Genomic DNA, 17,471 nt, shown 5'->3' on the forward strand with positions numbered 1-17,471 from the left:
GCTGCTGCACAAAACCTTCCCATCCTTTCTAATTGCCTTGAGCTCCCTAACTTCCCAGCCCCAGAGAAGACGTCTTAGCAGTCAATGTTTGTATCATGACCTACATTGCTATTGGGTTTTAAATATAATTTTTTATTTTTTTTTTACTGTGCTATACACTAGCTTTCCACATGCAAATTGCTCTGAGTGAACCATTTATCTGGAAAATAAAGGTTATGTTCTCAAAAGGCATTTAGTTCCCTTTCTGAATGATTGAGCGAGTTCTCCACTGAGAAAACAAAGGTCTTTAACACCGTCCAAACCAATGACAGGGAAAAAGGTTCAGGTAAAACCCCTCCATTTATTTAATAGCTCCCCCTTCCTCATTCATATTTACAAGATAAAAGGGGCTCCATCAACCCATTAGAGTTGAAATACGTGTCCTGTCTTCAAGGAAAGCAAATCCCATCTGGCATCCCTGGAGGAATATAACCTTAACTTCAGCTTAATGCCACATTAGGGTATCTCACAGATTCCGCCTGAGATTTACCTGCCTCAGAGGGAGATTTATTTTGGAAGCAAACAGGCTGATGGGACAAACCACCTTCCACGAGCACCTTTTGGCGAGGCGCACGGTTCCCACGCCGGGTCCCTCCTCTGCCTCTCGGGGCTGGGGGGTGTCCTGGGTGCCCCCCGCCACCAAACTGGGGACACGGGGCCGTGCTTCGAGGGGCTGCTGTTGCCCCGGCTGCTGGTGCAGGCAGCCTCAGGCTGGGGTGGGGAGGTGGGAACCTGCACGGGGCTTGCTTTGCCGACCTCGCAGCCGGCTCCCAAGGCGAGGGTGTTCCCGGCCGCCCCCGCGGCCACAGACCCCGTCTGAGCTCCACGCTCGCAGCGATCAGGGGAGAGGTTTTTAAGGAAAGGCAGGGCCGGCGTCTGCCGAAAGCACCAAGGTGCTTCCATTTGCCTGGGAAATCAGAGGGTTTTCCGTGGTGAAGATGATCGCTGCCGACACATCTCTGTATCCCCATCCCAGCACCGCCCGTTTCCCTCATCACCCTCCGGTGCCTTAGCGCTGGTGGTAGCGGAGAGCAGGGAGAGGCTCTTTCTCCCTCTCACGTGTGCCATAACCGTGGGGACTCGGTGCTGCAGCAAAGATGGGCCTAAAAAAAACCCAGCAGGGGCTGGGGACCTGCCCGACTGGTGGTGGGACGGGTGGGTGTGGGTGTTCCCCCCGTGGCTGCAGGCAGCTCGAGGAATGCGGGGACGGGGTTACGGCACACACCGCACCTAGCATCCGTCATACCTGGGCGACTCCCTCCTGAAAAATACTGCTCATACATGGTTCTCTGGGGCAGCAAAAAGAGCGATGGCTCAGGGTGGAAATCACAGCCTCGCTGGGGCTGCTGGAGGGCTCTGGAGGCTGCAGGTTTCATGGGGAGTGAGACGGCGCAGTGCTCATCTGTGCTAGCCAAACAAAGTGTGCTTCTGCACAGAGCTACCCGAAGGTGCTGTCTGGTAGCGCTTGGTTTATTGTTATTGCTGGTTTTACTGATATTGATAGTAATAGATGAAGGTTTCGTAATTATCGAATCGATCTCGGATCCTTTTAAAGGTGCAGGATTGCTTTAAAAGTCATGGGGCTAAAAGATGGGAAGGCCGGGGTCTTTCCTTCAGAGCTCACTTCTACAGCAAAGGTAAAACCCGGGAGGTGGGTGAGACGGAGACACAAGCTGTGCCATGCGAGCCCCTGGGCACCAGCTGCTCCCCAGCTCCTGGCTCCCTCTTGCCAAGCCCCTGGGCTGCAGAAACCTCGGTGTGCGCTGGCAGAGCCTCCCCAGCAGCACCGCGGGGAGAGGCAGCAGATGCCGGCAATACCCACGAGCTCCTCGCCTCCCGCAGCACCGTGCCAAGTGTGGGTGGCTGGACAGGGGGATGCAGCCCCTCTCCTGGGGGAATCCACCTCCTCTGGGGTGCAAATCCCTGCTGCAAAACCCAGCGGTGGGTTTTGGGTCAGGGCTGCTGGTTCTCAGGGATGGAGGGCCCGGGGAAGGGCACGGCCGGCACGCTGCCGTGTGTTACCAAACTGCATATCATCAGGCTGTTGATGTACACGCTGTTCAGCCTGAGAACGAGAGGGCAAGTCAGCTGCAGGTGGGTGAAACCTATCTCCTCTCCACTGAACTGGCCTGCCTGACTGGTTTTTTATGATTATTTTTTATTCTGTCTCCAGTTAGGCAATACACTTGCCTGTTAGAAATATCGCCCTGGGCTGCCAGCTCAGCGAAGGAGAAAAGCGGGTGTGTGTTACCGAGGGAGGATGGGGGTCACCTCCCTCCTTGGGGGGGCTCCTTTCTCCTTCCCCTGCCCTCCCTGGGCTGCTGCATCCACCTCCCCCTCCTCGCTTGGGCAGCTCTCTGCTGCTTGGGGAGGTCCTCGGAGCTGAGCATCCTCATGGAGGGGGGGATGTCCTTGGGGGTAGCCCTCAAATGCCCCCTCCCCAGCTCTGGGGAGACGGCTGGAGCAGGTCACTGGACTAGGGTGGGTGAATTTCAGCCCAGCCAGCAGTTTGGGATCATTAACCATCAAGGTGCCCCTGGGAAGAAGCAAAAGGTATTTGGGAAAATTTGCTAACAGACTCTAATGACTTAATAATCCCTGCCGGAGAGAGCGCGGCAGGTTATGTGAATGTCAAGTTTGTTTGCTTTGCCGAGAGCCGGCTGCTGTTAGGTAATCGGAGGGTGTGACCTCCTTCACGGGGAGAAGGCAAGGAAAAAAAGGAAAGCACGCGCCCGCCGCTGCGCCGGGATGAGAACGAACACCGGCACGGTGATAGGGATGTCTGGGAGCCCCGGCAGCCCCAGCTGGGGAGCGCAAAGCCCGGAGGTTTTGCCCAATTTTGGTCCATTCAGAGGGCATGAACAGCATGGGCAGGGATGGGTGAGGGGCTGGGGATGCTCCCAGGGCTCGGGATTGCCACGAGCAGCACGAGGACTGATGTTGGGAGGGGATTTCTGCTGCGCTGATGTGTGCTGCCCGGGCAGTGAATGCACATCCCTGATCAAGCTGTGGCAGCCAAGCCTCCCTCTTGGCCTGCCCAGGTGGGGAAATCTGTCCCTTTTTGGGGATGCCATTGGGAAGGTCTCAGCTTCAGCTGGCTGGGTGCTGAGGGCTGGGATTTGCTGACTGTTGGGGGCTTTCCTTGCTGGTGAAGCAGATTCAGGCCTGCTAAGTTGTGGCACGACTTCACGTACTTATTATTTGACGTGTCCCACGGCATCCTAATGGCCCAAACCGCTCCTGTTGGTGTCGGACATCTCTCTCGGGAAGCCAAAAGAAGGCAGGTGGCTGCCGGCCCCCTCCCCATGGCTCAGCCCAGCATCGGGGTGAGCGCAGACCCCCAACCCCAGGAGCTCAGGGGCTGGTGCTCCGGGGAGGGGGGCCAGGCTGCATCTTTGCATCCCCAGCGCTGCTCCTCAAGCCCCGGCTCGCCCCGCCACCGCCGCTGTTTGCACAGGCAAGACCTTGGCAGACGTAGCTCTAGGCCAAGTCGCGGGGCGGCCGGGGAGGCGCAGCCGCAGCCTGGCTCCAGACCCCGCTGCGGGAGGTCCGGGTGGCGGGCGCGTGGGCGCCGAAGGCATCGCGTGCCAGCCGCGGCTCTGCCCCGGGGGCCTTCCTCGGCACCTGTGGCCACTTTGAACCCCAGCCGCAGCCCGGCGCTGCCAGCGGTGCGGGCAGAAAACGTGGGAGAGCTGGGGCACGGTGGGCTTACGCCCTGTTTTTATGACCGTTCCTCTGAATTTGGGGGGGGGGGCAGGCAGCATCTCGCAGCAGATGCACGTCCTGGTGAATAGGGGCGTGCCAGGATCTTCCTAGGAAACACGGCTGCATTGCAAATCTCTTCTACCATCTTCTACTGTTTTCCACACTCCTGCATTCTTTCTGCTTTCCCAGGGCTGCGTGGAGCTCGCTACCTTGCTTTGGGAGGTTTGGGGAGGATGGCACCGGGCAGGGGGCTCCCCAGGGAGCAGGGTACCCCGCAAAGCACCCAGCTTTCCTGCTGGGAAGCCATGGATGCACCGCGACTGCGGGAGAGTGCGGGCAGCTCCAGGAGAGAATGAAACTTGCTTCTGCAAAAAAAAAAAGAAAAAAAAAGAGAGAAACAGACAGGCACAAAAAGGGAAAAAGGAAAAGGCTTCTGAGGCTTAGAGCTGGATATTTATACACTTGACATAAAGGATATTTCTGCATTGAAGTAATAAGCGTGACTCAGTAAACCAATGGGGAAAGGGTGTTCCCTTTGCAGCAAAACCTCAAAAGATCAAAGAACTTCTTGAGCGGTTTAACATTTTGAATGTTAAATGAATTGGTTTCCCCTCCCTCTCCCCCTCACTCCCCTGCCTGAAAGTTTTGAAAAATAAATGGTTTGATTTCGGCTGGGAAGGGAGCATTTTGGGAGCTCGGGGGAAGCACGGTGCTGGCTGGTTTGAAATGCCACGGTCACGAGTGCTCGGGGGACATCAGCCTGCTGGGGACAGGGGCACAAGCTCTGGCTGGTTTATGGAAACGGGCTTTTTTCTCACTTTCCAGACCTGCTCCTGCTCCGGTGTCTGTCCCACCCACCTGGGCTGGAGACCTTCCTGAGCAGCTGCCAAGGTAACGCTGAACAGGACGGTCCCGATGTGGCCCTGCTGCTTGCAGGTAACACAGACTTGCAAATGGTACTGCCAGGTAACTTAAGCTCAGCTTCAAGCAGATTTAGGAGGGCTCATGGTGTGGAGACCAGCTTGTGGCCATTTCCATTTAATGCACACGGCACAGGTCAGCTTTGGGAGCAGAAAAGTAGAGGAGCTTTCAAGAGAAGCCTCCAAGGCTTTGCAATATGCTGGAGTTTCCACAAGGGCAAGGCATAAAACCCTTGTCCCAGCACACCAAGCTCTCGTGCCACGCTCACTGCTGGTGCTGGGCTTCAGGCAAAGCTGAGCATCACCAGGTTTCTTCCTTGGGGAGAAGCAAATCCTGATATTTCTGTGCGTACACACGCAATGAGATGCTGTGGGCCGGTCCCTGTCCCCTGCCTGCAGCAAGCAGCCGGGGCTGGCGAGCCGGGCATGTATTCGCCAGGGAGGGATTGGAGCCTTGTCAGAGGCCCTCGGACACATGTGCATTTCTGGGATCGATAGGCTGGAGTAATATATTGCACCAAGATAACAAATCACTTAGCTTATTGGGTCTTAATTAAGCCTCTTTTATCTCCGTGACAGCCACACACCTGGGCTATCGCCCGGGTGAGCTGCGGCCAAGCGGCGGGGATGCCGCGCCGGAGCCCAGCGATTGATGAGCCTCCGCTGGGTGGAATTGCTTCATTGTGCTCGCAGCACTCGGAGCCATCCATCTCCTGCCACCCTGCGCCAGTCCCATGCCAGGACCACCGGCTGCTGCCCCTTCCTCCTGGCGCCACGCAGGCAGGGGCAGGGGACAGGGGCAGGGGACCCCCGGTGACATTCCCCTGGGCTCAGGTCGCCGAGCTCGGGGAAAGCTGCCCCGTTAGCCCCCCCCGGGTAATAGATACAGTTGTTCTAGTCCCTGACAGCGCGAAATGAAGACCTACATCACCATAATATATTGTCAGGCTGCGAGCATGCTGCGGCCCCTGAGATGAATGAATGCAATATCTCCGCGTGCGAGGGGGAAGGACGGGGGCTTCGCCGTGCCGCTGGCCTCTGGGTGAAGAGGGAGAGCTGTGTGCATTTTTTATTGGTGATGCCGAGGTTGAGGGTGTCCCATCCCCACGGAGCCGGTGACAGAGCCAGCCCGTGGAGGGGAGCATTTAACAAAGGGCCGAAATGCCCCAGCGGTGAGTTCATCCAGCAGTGAAGTAATCTTGCCCCTGCCTCGCTGGCAATTTATGGCTCTGGGGCAAGTGCCTGGTGCAGCTCCTCTAAGCCTGGAGAGGAGGGAAATCTTCCAGACCGGGGGAGGTCTATCTGACTGGAAGCACACGTACATGACAATAGGGATCTGAAGCACGTCTTGCATTTCGTTTTTTTGAAAGTAGGACAGTTTTCGCTCTGAAGCACGACTGCTGGTGTACTGGCTGGGAGTGAAATAATGAGAGCTGGGAGTTGCGGGTGACTTACAGCCGAGCAGACGAGTCCTGCAGGACTCCTCTGTTTCTCCAGCAGTCACCCTGCTTTAGGTTGATGCTTAAATCCCGTTCCATCACGGGCTGTTGCTGGGGCTTTGCCTTCCACGGCAGGCACAGTGGAACAAGAGGCAGCCCTTCCTCTCTGCTTAACCCGGGGTGGGCTGGCAGCGGCCCTGCCTGCACCAGAAATGATTGGAAACTGGGCTTGTTTTGTGACCACAGGCAAAGATTGCTTGGATTTCCTCCCTTTGCCTGCCTATGGCACGGCAATGGCCATATCCAGCCTCTCCTAATGGCTTTGGATTCCTGCAAGAGCAGTTCCGAGGTGCTGGGCTGGGGTGCCGTGCAGCAGGGCAGACATCGCACGAATGCAAATATTCATTCCAAACAATGAGATAAGGTTCTGGGCTGGAAGACAAGCAGCCGGCAGTTCGTTGTGGCATTAAACAAAGTCCAAAGTACTCACATCACACAAAATCCAACCAAAGGGCAACACCCTTCTGCTGCTCTTGAATTGTCAGGGCTATTTACGGGATTTTCGGATGCACGTGAGACAGATGATGCAGGAACTGCCAATCCCCATGAGCTGTTGATAAAACCTTCCTCTCCAGACTAGCTCAGCAGGGGCAGATGGCATTTTTAGAGTCATTCCCAAGACGGCTGCCACGAGACGGACCTGTTCTCGATTGCTCGTGACCCTTCTCCTCAGGTAGGCTAGGATTCATGGCAGGTTTTGGGGTTAGATGTGTTCAGCCTTTGCCTTCCCCTTGCCAAACCCTTCAGCCAGAGCCTGCCTATGGAGCTGCTCGGTGCTTTGGGGTGTTGGGGTGGCAGCATGTGATGGGCATGGCAAAAACCAACAGGGTTCACCTTTTGGGGCCAAAACACTCACTTTCTGACCAGGGAGTGCCAACCCAAGCAACCATCATGTCACGGCACGGATGCCTGCTAGCTCCTCGTTAAACACTTCCCATCCTTTTGCCATTAAAAGCCTGGGATCAGTGAGTGTTACCACACCGCACAAGTGGCCACGCGTGATTTTTGCATCTCCCTCTCTTTGCTCCCTAGCCCTCCAAGCACACACGCTGCCGAGGGACGTGGCTCTGCTCTTTTCCTTGCCCGTTGTTGTTGCTCGGAGGTTTTTCCCCGAAAGGTTAGGCCTTTCCTCGCGCTGGTGCTCGCAGCCCGTCTCCGTCGGTGATATACGATGCCCTTGTAATCTCCGGTGACATAAATTCTGCTCCTGTTTGTCTCCCCGTGTCATATCCTTCTTGTGCCGTGCCTGTTATTGTGTCTAGCTTGGCGGCCGCGTTTCAGCATTTTCCATTGTTTGTCTCCTTCACCTGAGGATGTCCATTATGGGATGTAACAGCTTTAATGGCTTATAAATGGGAGGCCAGAGTTTTTATGCTTCGGGGAGTACCGCTCATGGCAGCCACCATTCAAGAGTGGCAATTGCCACTGCTTAGTACCTCAACCGGCTTCTTCCCTCCTCATTTTAAGCCCAGGGACAAATAGCTCATGGAAAGCTTCCACCCCTTGTCTGAGGTCCAGTTTGTACCTGCAGGCATCCTCAGCTGGTGGCTGGGGATTGTCCCTGTCCCCTCCAGGGCTGGCCCAGAGCTGGGGATGCTCAGCCTCCCGGTCCTCCCAGGCTGTCCCCAAATGGTGCCCAGCACATCAGGGTGCCCAGGCAGCCAGAGCCAGGGCTCAGCACCTGGGAGCAGTTTTTCGCCCTCCCCTCATCAGCACCTCTTCGCGAGCAAAGCGCCGTGCAACCAGGATCTAATTAGGCAGGCTAATCTGAAGGAGGTACTACATCTCCATGGAAAACGGCTTCAGTTTGGCTTCCCTGAATAATAAACAAAGCACTTGGGCAGATGATAGGGCATTTAAGTGTTTACTCTTCAGAGCATTAAGTGCTAAATTTGTTTTTAGCTCTCTTATGAAAAGCCCTTGCAGAGTAGAGCGCACAAGGGTCTGTCGTACCTCCAGCTTTCCTGCGAGCCTCCTGCGCCCCGCGGGGAGCCGGCAGGGACAGCAGGAACCACACCATCAGCATCACAAGGGAGCACCGAGGTTTAATCTGCCCGTGAGGGGCAGGGGATAACCCAAAGCCATCCCACGGGGATGCTGTGCGGGCAGAGTGGTGCTGGGGAAGGAGCAGCTGCTTCCCAAACCCAGATCCCAGTGGCCGTGCCACTGCTGCCTTCGGTTAGTCCAGCCTGTGACAGGCATTAACTTATTTTTTCTTCTCAATTCTGTCAATATGGTGGTGCAACAAACTCCCTAAATGGAAAATGCAGGGGAAAAAACCTCCAGGTGAGCCGGAGCACGGTGCTCATCACTCCTGTGCCCTCCACCCCGCTGTGCTGCGGCGGTTTCTGTGGCTGGTGCTCAGGTCTGTGCCGCAGGACCTGAGCTGGATTTGGCTCCCAAGGTATAGGAAAAAGGGAGAAAAAAAAAAGAAGAAAAAAAATCTGCCCAATTAAGAGAAGGGGGAGCAATTAAGAGAGGGTCTTGGCACCCCGTGTGAGCCCAAGGACAGGCCGTGCTGCTCCCATCTGGCCTCCGCTGCCTGCTTGGCCCGAGGACCAGGGAGGGCTGCAGCGAGAGCGGGGCTGAGCTTGCTGCCACCGCCATGGAAATGGAGCACGAAACCAAGAGAGCAACTTTCCATTTCTAAAGCCCTAAGCGGCTTGCACCCCACCACGCCAGGACAAAGGGAGAATTAGCAGCCAGCAAAGAGGAAAAACAACACAAAGCCACATCGCCGTGTCAAGAAGCCAAAAAGCCTTTTGCCTCCCGAGGGTGAGGGTGCAGCTGAGAGGAGAGCCGGGCACCGCGTGGAGCCTGGCGTGCTGCAGCTTTGCAGCTCTTTGCATTCGTCTGCGTGTGCCTGAGCTGAGCTCTCCTTGCTGCTGCTTCGGCTGGGATTTTTAAAGCGATTTTGACACATCAAAACCGATGCAGAATGACTCAGAAGTTTTCAGGCCGAGCTTTCTCCCTCAGAAAGGGGAAGGAGGGGGGTGCACGCGCATCTAGCAGCAGCAGCCTCCCTGAAATCGGCCTTTTTCAAGGAGAATATTACGGTTCGGGCAAATTTGGGATGTGTCTGAACACACTTCCCGTCCGCATCATGGATTCAATTAGAACGCAACACTTTGCAGATTTCTGTTAAATTCTAACTCGTTTCACATGGGCTGCATGAACTTTGCCTGACATTTGAAAGCAGGCAACTTGTGTCATCAGGTTACACTCACACTTATCTCTGCAAACATATCCTTGTACCCGAACCGGCACCCGCACACCCGCCTTTGCTGTGGATGGCATTAATCGAACCTGAAATGTGCTTTCCTCGGGCGCTAGGCTCCCTCCTGCTCTCGGAGCAGTGTGTGTGACCCTTTCCCCGGCTCGACAAACGCAGGCACAGCAGAGGTGGTGGCCAGGAGCGTCGGCATGCACAGGGCAGCCGGAGTCAAAGAGCAGAGGGGACGGGGACAAGGGCAGTGGGTGATGCTGAGCAAGTCTCGGTGTGGATTTTTGGCGAAGGAAATGCTGGTGCCATGAGGATGGAAAGGTTTTGAGGTGGTCCTATCCATCCCTGGCCTCTAAGTTGCAGGGATGGATCTGCAGAGAAGACTTGGGGATGCTGCTGGTGGCCGTCTGGGCCTATCTTTAGGAGGAATATACCCATCTCCTGGGAGATTTTACGTGTCCACAATACCTGGGGTGGACAGGACCCCTCTCCTGTCCCCAAACCTGTTGCAGGGACAGCGTGGCCGGGTGACTTGCAGGACCAGCTGTGTGCTGGCTGGCTGGGGCAGCCGTGCCCTGCTCTCCTCCATCGCGTCGAGCCGTGGAAAACCAGCTCTGAACGTCTGCTTTAAGCCACAGGTCCTTGCAATGGCTAAAAAATCAGGTGTGATCAAAGCCCAGCTTCTCTCCTGCTGTCGGGGTTCAGCAGGGGAAGGGGGAAATATTAAAATCCCGAGATCAGTCAGTGGCTGGTTCTGACTTCAGATGCAAGAATTGACTGGCTCTGCTGATCAAAGGCCTCACCGCTGTTGTTTTAAAGGTGACATTAACATTTAAGGAGCTTTTGAAAGTCCTGGCTTGCAATAAAAAGCCAGACACCCAGTCACAGAGCAGCTCAAACGCAAGTTTAATGATAATGAAACAGCCTTTTGTTCTCAAACTCAAAGAAGAACCACAAACCTATTTATAGTGTTTATAATAAAGACCGTGAAACCTTTTGCACATAATCCAGCAAACCGATACCTGCGAGCCTCGGTGTTACCCAATGATCCCCAGAGTGTGCAGAACAGGCTTTTTGTGCGTGCTTCTCCTCGTGGCTTGCAGGCACAGCTGCTGCTTGGCTTCCCAGTGAAGAACTCGACGGCGCCGTGAGCACCAGGTGGATGCTTCCCCATGGTTGCAAACCCATGCTGAGCCCTGGACTTGCCGAGAGTGTCCCTAGTCAGGGTGACACGGTGTGGCATGGCACGGCACAGCTGGGCATGGCACAGGATCCATCCCAAAAGCTCTCCCAGCAGCAGCCAGGGGAAGCCATGCATGTGGTGCTGGGGCTCGGCGCACACCACGAGCCTGGAGCTTCATTTATAAATAGCCTGGAAACGAGAGCTGGGTAGATCGGAGTCACCGCTGGGTAAGAAAATCCCCTGCTCCCTGCCCTGCTTCTGGCTGTATTGTCTCTTGCTGTGAAGTGGGGAGAGCCCAGGAGCCTGGAGTGCACAGCCAGGGAGCTCGGAGAAGGGTTTGCACTGAGCAGACCCAGTGGGCCCGGTAGGAGGTAGGGAGTACGGGTGTCCTGCTTCATCTCCTCCAGCTCCTGCTGCCCACGGTGTCACCAAAACGTGAATTCCCTCCCCTGCCAGCACAGCCACAAGCTGGGATGAACATCTCCCCTCGCAGAGATGCTCACAGCCCCTGCATCTTGCTCCTGCCCAGCAAACAGCACGGTGGCTGCGGTGTGGGATCCCGAGCAGGGGGTGCATTGCTCCCCTTTGCTTGCTGAGGGCACGGGTGGCCAAAGGAGCTAGTGATGGGAATGCACGCAGAGGGGGGAGGCAGGCAACGGGAGAGCTGGCGGGCTGGAAGTGACCCAGACCCGAGGAACAGATGCAACTCATAACGTTAATGAGGTTCTTTTTTTTTTTTCTTCCCTCCCCAAAGGCACTGCACTCCTGAGAATGGGGGGCTTTCTATCCCATGGCAACACCGAGCGGGGGAAAAATGGGCCTGGCTTTTATTTCAATTTTTTTTGTCCTTTACAGGAATCACAGGCAAACAAAAGCCCTGAACAGATTTATCATTTTTCTTTCTCCCCCACCCCCTCCTTTTCTTTCCTTTTATATTTTTTTAAAATAGGGTTAGAGCAAGATGGATGGTTCCCCAGGCCCAGGGAATGAGCAGATAGAGGCAACCCTGTCGTCTCTGGCATCCCATTAAGCCGAGCTCTGGGAGGAGGCCGCTGTAGGACTTATTAAATTTGCCCCCACCCGGACCCCAAACACCATCCCTGGCTCAGGGTGTCCCTGGCTCGGCCACCTGAGCCCCACCTCACCGTCCTGCCCGGTGCCACCACCGCACCCCTCAGCCCCCCGGGGCCCGATTCGGCCCTACAGCAGCACGGGAAGAGCCTCCTCCATCCCTCGGTGTCAGCCTGGGCCGATTCGTCACTGGCGGGTGACAAGGGCTTGTATGGCTCTGTCAGCCCGGGGGGCTCTGTCCTGGGGAGGGGGCAGCAGGGGGGGGCATGGCTGGCCCCCGACCTGCTCCTGACCCGGGGCTCCCTTGCCTGGCAAAATGGCAGAGGAGGAAGGGGAATAGAAAGGAAAAAAAAAAAAAAAAAAAAAAAGGAAAAAATAAAGAAAAAAGGATGGGATGAAAAAATAAAAGGAATCCCAGCGGGTCCTGTGCTGCGGGGGCACTGGGCAGGCTCGGTGGTGGGTGGGCAGGGGGCACCCGGCTGCCCCCTCCCCGCTGCCCACCTGCCGTGTTCGCACGGGTATTTCCACTTTAATACTTAACAAGGATTTAAAACCCTTCCGTAGTCGGAGTTTGTTGGCAGCGATAAATTTTGAATAGCTTATAAATTATGGAGGCAACGCCGTGTCTCTGTCTGGGAGAAGGGGCCGGACCCCTCTTGCTGCCACGGTGGTGTAAAGCTGGCGCAGCTGGCATCCCTGGGAGCTGGATCCAGCCTGGGTACCCCATTGCTGTGACGATGGTGCCATATCACATAGCACAGCACGGCCACGACGGCTTCACCCCTCCCGATAATAATCCCCCGGGATGCCAAAATCACAGGGCAGAATTACGGGTGGACAGGGAAGCGCACGTGATCCCTCTCCGTGTCTGTCTGGATATGTGTGTACGTACATACGGAGACAAATACAGAGAGATCCATTGTGTGTGTGCATACAGAGACAAATGTAGAAAGATATATTGTATATGTACATATAGAGACAAATATAGAGGGATATATTGCATACGTGCATATAGAGACAAATATAGAGGGCTATATATAGCCACGAGCACATGCACTCGTGTGCATGGGGAATACGCTCACCCTCGGGCAGAGATGGGTTGAATTGCCCGTCTCCCGTTGACAATCCCCCCTGTCCTGCTCCTTAACAAAGCCCAAACGCCACGCGGGGAGCTGAAAATGGAGCCAAAATTCCCTTAACAAGGATTCCCGGCTCCATCCGAAGCACCTCGCACGCTGCAGCCGCTTGCTCCGCTCTCCACTTTGGGGCCGGGAAGGGATCTTTGAGAACAAGCCTGGCTGAAAGAGGTGATTTCACCCGGTGAGAGAAACAGCGAGTGTTTCTGAATGCCACAGGGGTGTGTGCAATGTGTGCTCCCGACTTTTTCCCTGGCACCTCGTAGCAAGTCGGTAATTAGGTTACAGCACTGCTCGGGCTTTATTTCAGTGCACCGATGTCCAATAAATGGGTATGAAGTTCGTATGTGTGCCTGTAGTATATAAAGGGTATAGGAAAATGGCCAGATTTCACTACATTAATTCATAAAGCAGGTCATTCTTGTCTGGCCCTTTACCTCACTTGTTATTTCTATTTATTAGTAATATTGATGTTTCAGCCGGGGATCAGGACCCTATTGAGCCGGCTTTAATAACAGAAAAGATTTAGCAGGAGAGAGCCCTGTAATGAAGCAATAATCACAATGCTGAGCTCTCGTGTAGTGCGGCTCCCAAGCAGCATTATTATTTGTAATAATGTTTTATTTTGTATTTTGCTTCCGCAGCAAGCCCAGCATCTCCCACTGCCCCGGATCGGCTGCACACAGGGCTCCGCTTGTTGGTAAGTCAGTAAAAAGCCTTGTCAGTGCTGTAAACCGAGCATGTACACCCAAAGGAACAAATATTGGCTTTGGGGAGCAGTGGGAGTAGTGGGCCCATGGGTGCAACTGGGTGCTGCCGAGCTCTGCCAGCTGCCCTGTGCCTGGGGCTTGCTCCGCACATGGGTGCATTTGCCACTCTGGTCCCATCGCTTCTTTTTTCCCCCCTGGCTTTCAAAGTGCTTTTATTTAATGCCATCTCCTACTGAAGCTGGAACACTTGATGGAGAAACTGGAGCATCAGCGAAATGTTGGATAAATTTCGCTGATGGTGCAGGATGCTGGGCTCCCGTGGAGCCCCGAGGGCTGGCACCGCACCAGGGTACTGCCCATGCCGCAGAGGTGTTTGGGCTGTGCTGGGGAACGATCACCTACTGTCAGTGCCAAAAGCAGCCTTTCAATCAGAGCCACCTGGAGCTGTACAAAGCCTAGAACCACGTCTAAACCAGCTTCAGACTCACTGCCTGCCGAGGCACTGAGCACGAGCCAGTCTTCAGCTTGGGGAGATCCGATTTGAAGCCAAGGTATACTTCATGGGGGCTCGTCTGGCAAAAACCTCTGCAGCTATTGATCCTTGAGAAAAAGTGGTCAAGGGAAATAAAACTGTCCTGGTTATTGCCTTCCCATGTCCTCCACAGCGACGTGAGAAGAGCTGCACGGCATCTTTCCCAGTTGTAAAATCTGCTTTGTTTCTAAAAGCCCAGGACAAGTCTGGAGCAACTCCAACACCAAGGATAGTGCCAGGTGGGGAAAATCCGGAATCAAATATAACCTTAAAAAGGAACAGAAATATTACAAAAGAAGCAGGGAGTGCTGGTGAATCTCAGCGAGTGCTCCTGCCAGCCCCTCACGCAGGACCTTGTATGGATGCCGTTACCTCTGGATTTGTACTTTTGTAATTTCCTCAATTTCTTAAATTTTACTTAAGATGATAATATTTCCTAGAACACGGTGGCTGGATTAACTGCATTTCTGCGGTGCGCACGAAGGTGGTATCCAAAGCTGCTTGGAGCTGCATTAAGAACAGATGTTCCCAGACAGCCAAGAGAGGACGTTACCTGCGCTGCTCGGCACCCGCGGCGGTGGCATTGAAGCACCCAGGGCTCCTCAGCACCGCTGGGGACTGATCCTGCACCTGATCCTGCAGGATTTTGGGAGAGGAATGGCAACACATCTCTCTCGTTGAGCTGTGCAGTGTCAGCAGCCAGGGATCTGAAATCCCAGCCTCATCCTGGAGCCCCTGGTGCTGAGGAGGGGGGTGAAAATGGTCTGGGTGGGCATCGCCCTGCAAAAGCAAACCACAGCCCCCCAGGGACCGACACAGGGTGACAGTGGGATGTGACAGCAGGCACCACCCGAGCCAAGTGGGAATTTTCTGCTGGAGTTTTTTTTTTTTTCTGCAGGGAAATTCCAGCTAGCTGAAACCGGAGCTGGATCAGAGGAACCCCTGGGCTGCAGAGGAGGAGGAGGAGGAGAATTGTGTGGCTCATGCAGCGGGACAGAGCCACATTTCATTCCTTGCAGCGGACCCGGCAGGATGGGACCTCCTGCCTTGGGGCTACCCTGCTCTGAGCGTGACTGTGGGGTTTCCCACCTCTTCACAAACAATTCAGAGAGGCCTCTGGTCTTTACCAACACAGATGAGGAAAAGCAGCAGCAGTGCCCGCAGCCAGTCCCCTCGGCTTGGTGCTGCAGCGCTATCCCCAAGCTAAGACAAGCAGGGCACCTCGCCATTGCCAAAGGGCAAATTGTTTGTGCCCTTTAGGTAGAGATGTTGATTTCCCTGGGATAATGCAAGGAAGACTTGGCAAAGTCATCTTGTTTGTGGGAACACCCCAGTGTGCCCTGACAGGCTCAGCAGGAGGAAAGCAGGGATAGACCAGAGCAGCTCTCCAAGTGTCCCTCAGCACGCTCAGCCTGATGGGGAGCCCATCGGTATCGTGGCAGGAGTCTGGGCCATCCCTGCCCATATTTCTACAACCATTTGTGCCACCAGATCCCCTCCGCAGTGCCTGCCAGGGGGGGTGCAGCATCTGTCCCCCTCCTCGTGCTGCTGGCTGCTTGCTCTGCATCCTCGCCGCAGGGCACGGAAACCGCAGGGCCATGCGAGAGCGTGGCCAGGAGCATCCGGGCTGACCTACTTACAGCACGGGCCCTGGGACTTTCTGGGATTCATCCTTCTGGAAACACGAGGAAGAATTTTAGGGCAGCAGAACCCGCACGGGGTTGGGATGCTGTCCCAGCCTCTGCCAGGTCAGTGATGCCGGAATCGCTGCGACTGCTCTGAGCGCGCTCGCCGCCTCATATCGATGCACAGGCTCCATTAACAAACCAAATTGCCACTGATATGCTCCTCGTTATACCCCGGGCCTTACGCGTCGTTATTTCATCTCAAAGACAGCATTTGTTTTCCCTTCCCTGAATTCACGTCCCCAAAATCTCATTAGGACCTTGTCACTCGTTGCGATTTGGAGCAAATTGCAGCTTAATCCAAGCTGCCGGGGAAGCCGGCTGTCCTGCAGAAATCCCCTTAAAGTCTCCATGCAGGAGGGGTGAGGATAATAAAAAGACATCAAATTAAGAGGTGCCAAGGCTCATTTCAGAGGAGAGGATGGGCTTGTGGATACCGACAGGGCCATAATGCAAATCCCCCTTGGAGCACCCAAAGAATCAGCCTAAATGGATTAATGTGAGGACAGAGAAGAAATGACTTCAGTTGTTTCCCTAATTCAATTCCATTTATTTTTATACGGCATCTTCATACCAAGCGTCTCACAGCTGCTACACCCAGCAGAGGAATAATAAAGGAGCACCATTCTGGCAGAGCTGCTCACCAGTACAGGCATCTCAGCAGGAGGAAGGAACCCGAGTGCTGGCCTTGAGGATTTGATTTCCCAAATCATCGGGAAATCACATGCCTTTTTTTTTAATTCTTTTTTCCAATTCCAATATTACTAATTTCCCTAGGCTTTCCTCAAACCATCCCTGTAATATACTGAGGCTGATTCTAATCTCATGCTGCTTTTATGACACTGTAATTCTGATCTCACACTGGTTTTATACTGGTGCAGTTCCACTTATTTCAACTGAGTAAATTCCTGATTTATGTCAGTGTAAACGACAGCAGAAACAGGCCCACGGTTTTCCCTGGAGCAACGCCTGGCTCCCACCAGGGTGAGGAAGAGGAAGATCAGGCCCTTTGCAATGCAAACGGTGCAGAAAACTGCTGTTAAATCACCCCCAGACCCTCGATTTCCAATACACTTTTGCTCTCTGCTAGAAAACGCACTTTATTGTCCAAATTGGAAATCTACAGAGGAGCGAGGAGGAGCAGAGGCCAGGGTGAGTTGCAGCCCTCCTCCTGCTCCATCCGGAGCAACATCTCCCTTCCTCAGGCCCACTTCTTTCTAGCAAGAGTCTGTTGCTTTGGGTTAAATTGAAACGTGCACATCCTGTTTGCTTTAAAATATTCACAGATACGCCCGGGGAATGAAAACCCCAAAAATGGGGGTGTGATGGGGCTGCCTGCAGCATGGCCTTTCCCACCCACTAGGGAGCAAAGAGAGCCTGTCTCGGGGATGGATCACAAGAGGCTTCCTCCACAATAACAGCAACATAACTCTAATTAATTTATTTTTTAAGGCTACAGACCAGGGAGCTGATCACTGCTTTGCCTGCAGTTTGGCTTTTTCAGAGGACGTGGCATTTCCTTGATTTATTCTCTGGGATGTGATGGGATGTGACTGGCACCTCACTGGTGCGAGCAGGTGTGGTGCCTGGAGTTAACTCCTGAGCTCCTCCTGCAGCACCTGATCCCCATTAGACATTAGAAAACCTTGAAAAGCAGCTTGCCTGCAGGCTGGAGGACCCCCAGGGCTGTGAGTGTTGAGGGGTGGGAGCTGTGCTCTCCAAGCCCCCTGCAGACCCCACCAGGCAGGACCACGAGTGCTGCAGCCAC

The 17,471-nt window shown here is 54.5% G+C and overlaps 1 long non-coding RNA gene across 1 annotated transcript; it reads left to right on the forward strand.

Annotated features, from left to right (window-relative positions):
* Positions 1-6,751: 6,751 nt before the first annotated feature.
* On the forward strand, positions 6,752-17,463 carry LOC311421883. Its single transcript, XR_014685094.1, has 3 exons — positions 6,752-6,836; positions 13,421-13,476; positions 14,917-17,463. It is a non-coding gene; the product is annotated as an uncharacterized lncRNA (long non-coding RNA).
* Positions 17,464-17,471: the final 8 nt, after the last annotated feature.

This window comes from Aythya ferina (genome assembly GCF_964211825.1).
Source record: "Aythya ferina genome assembly, chromosome: 20".
NCBI lineage: Eukaryota > Metazoa > Chordata > Aves > Anseriformes > Anatidae > Aythya > Aythya ferina.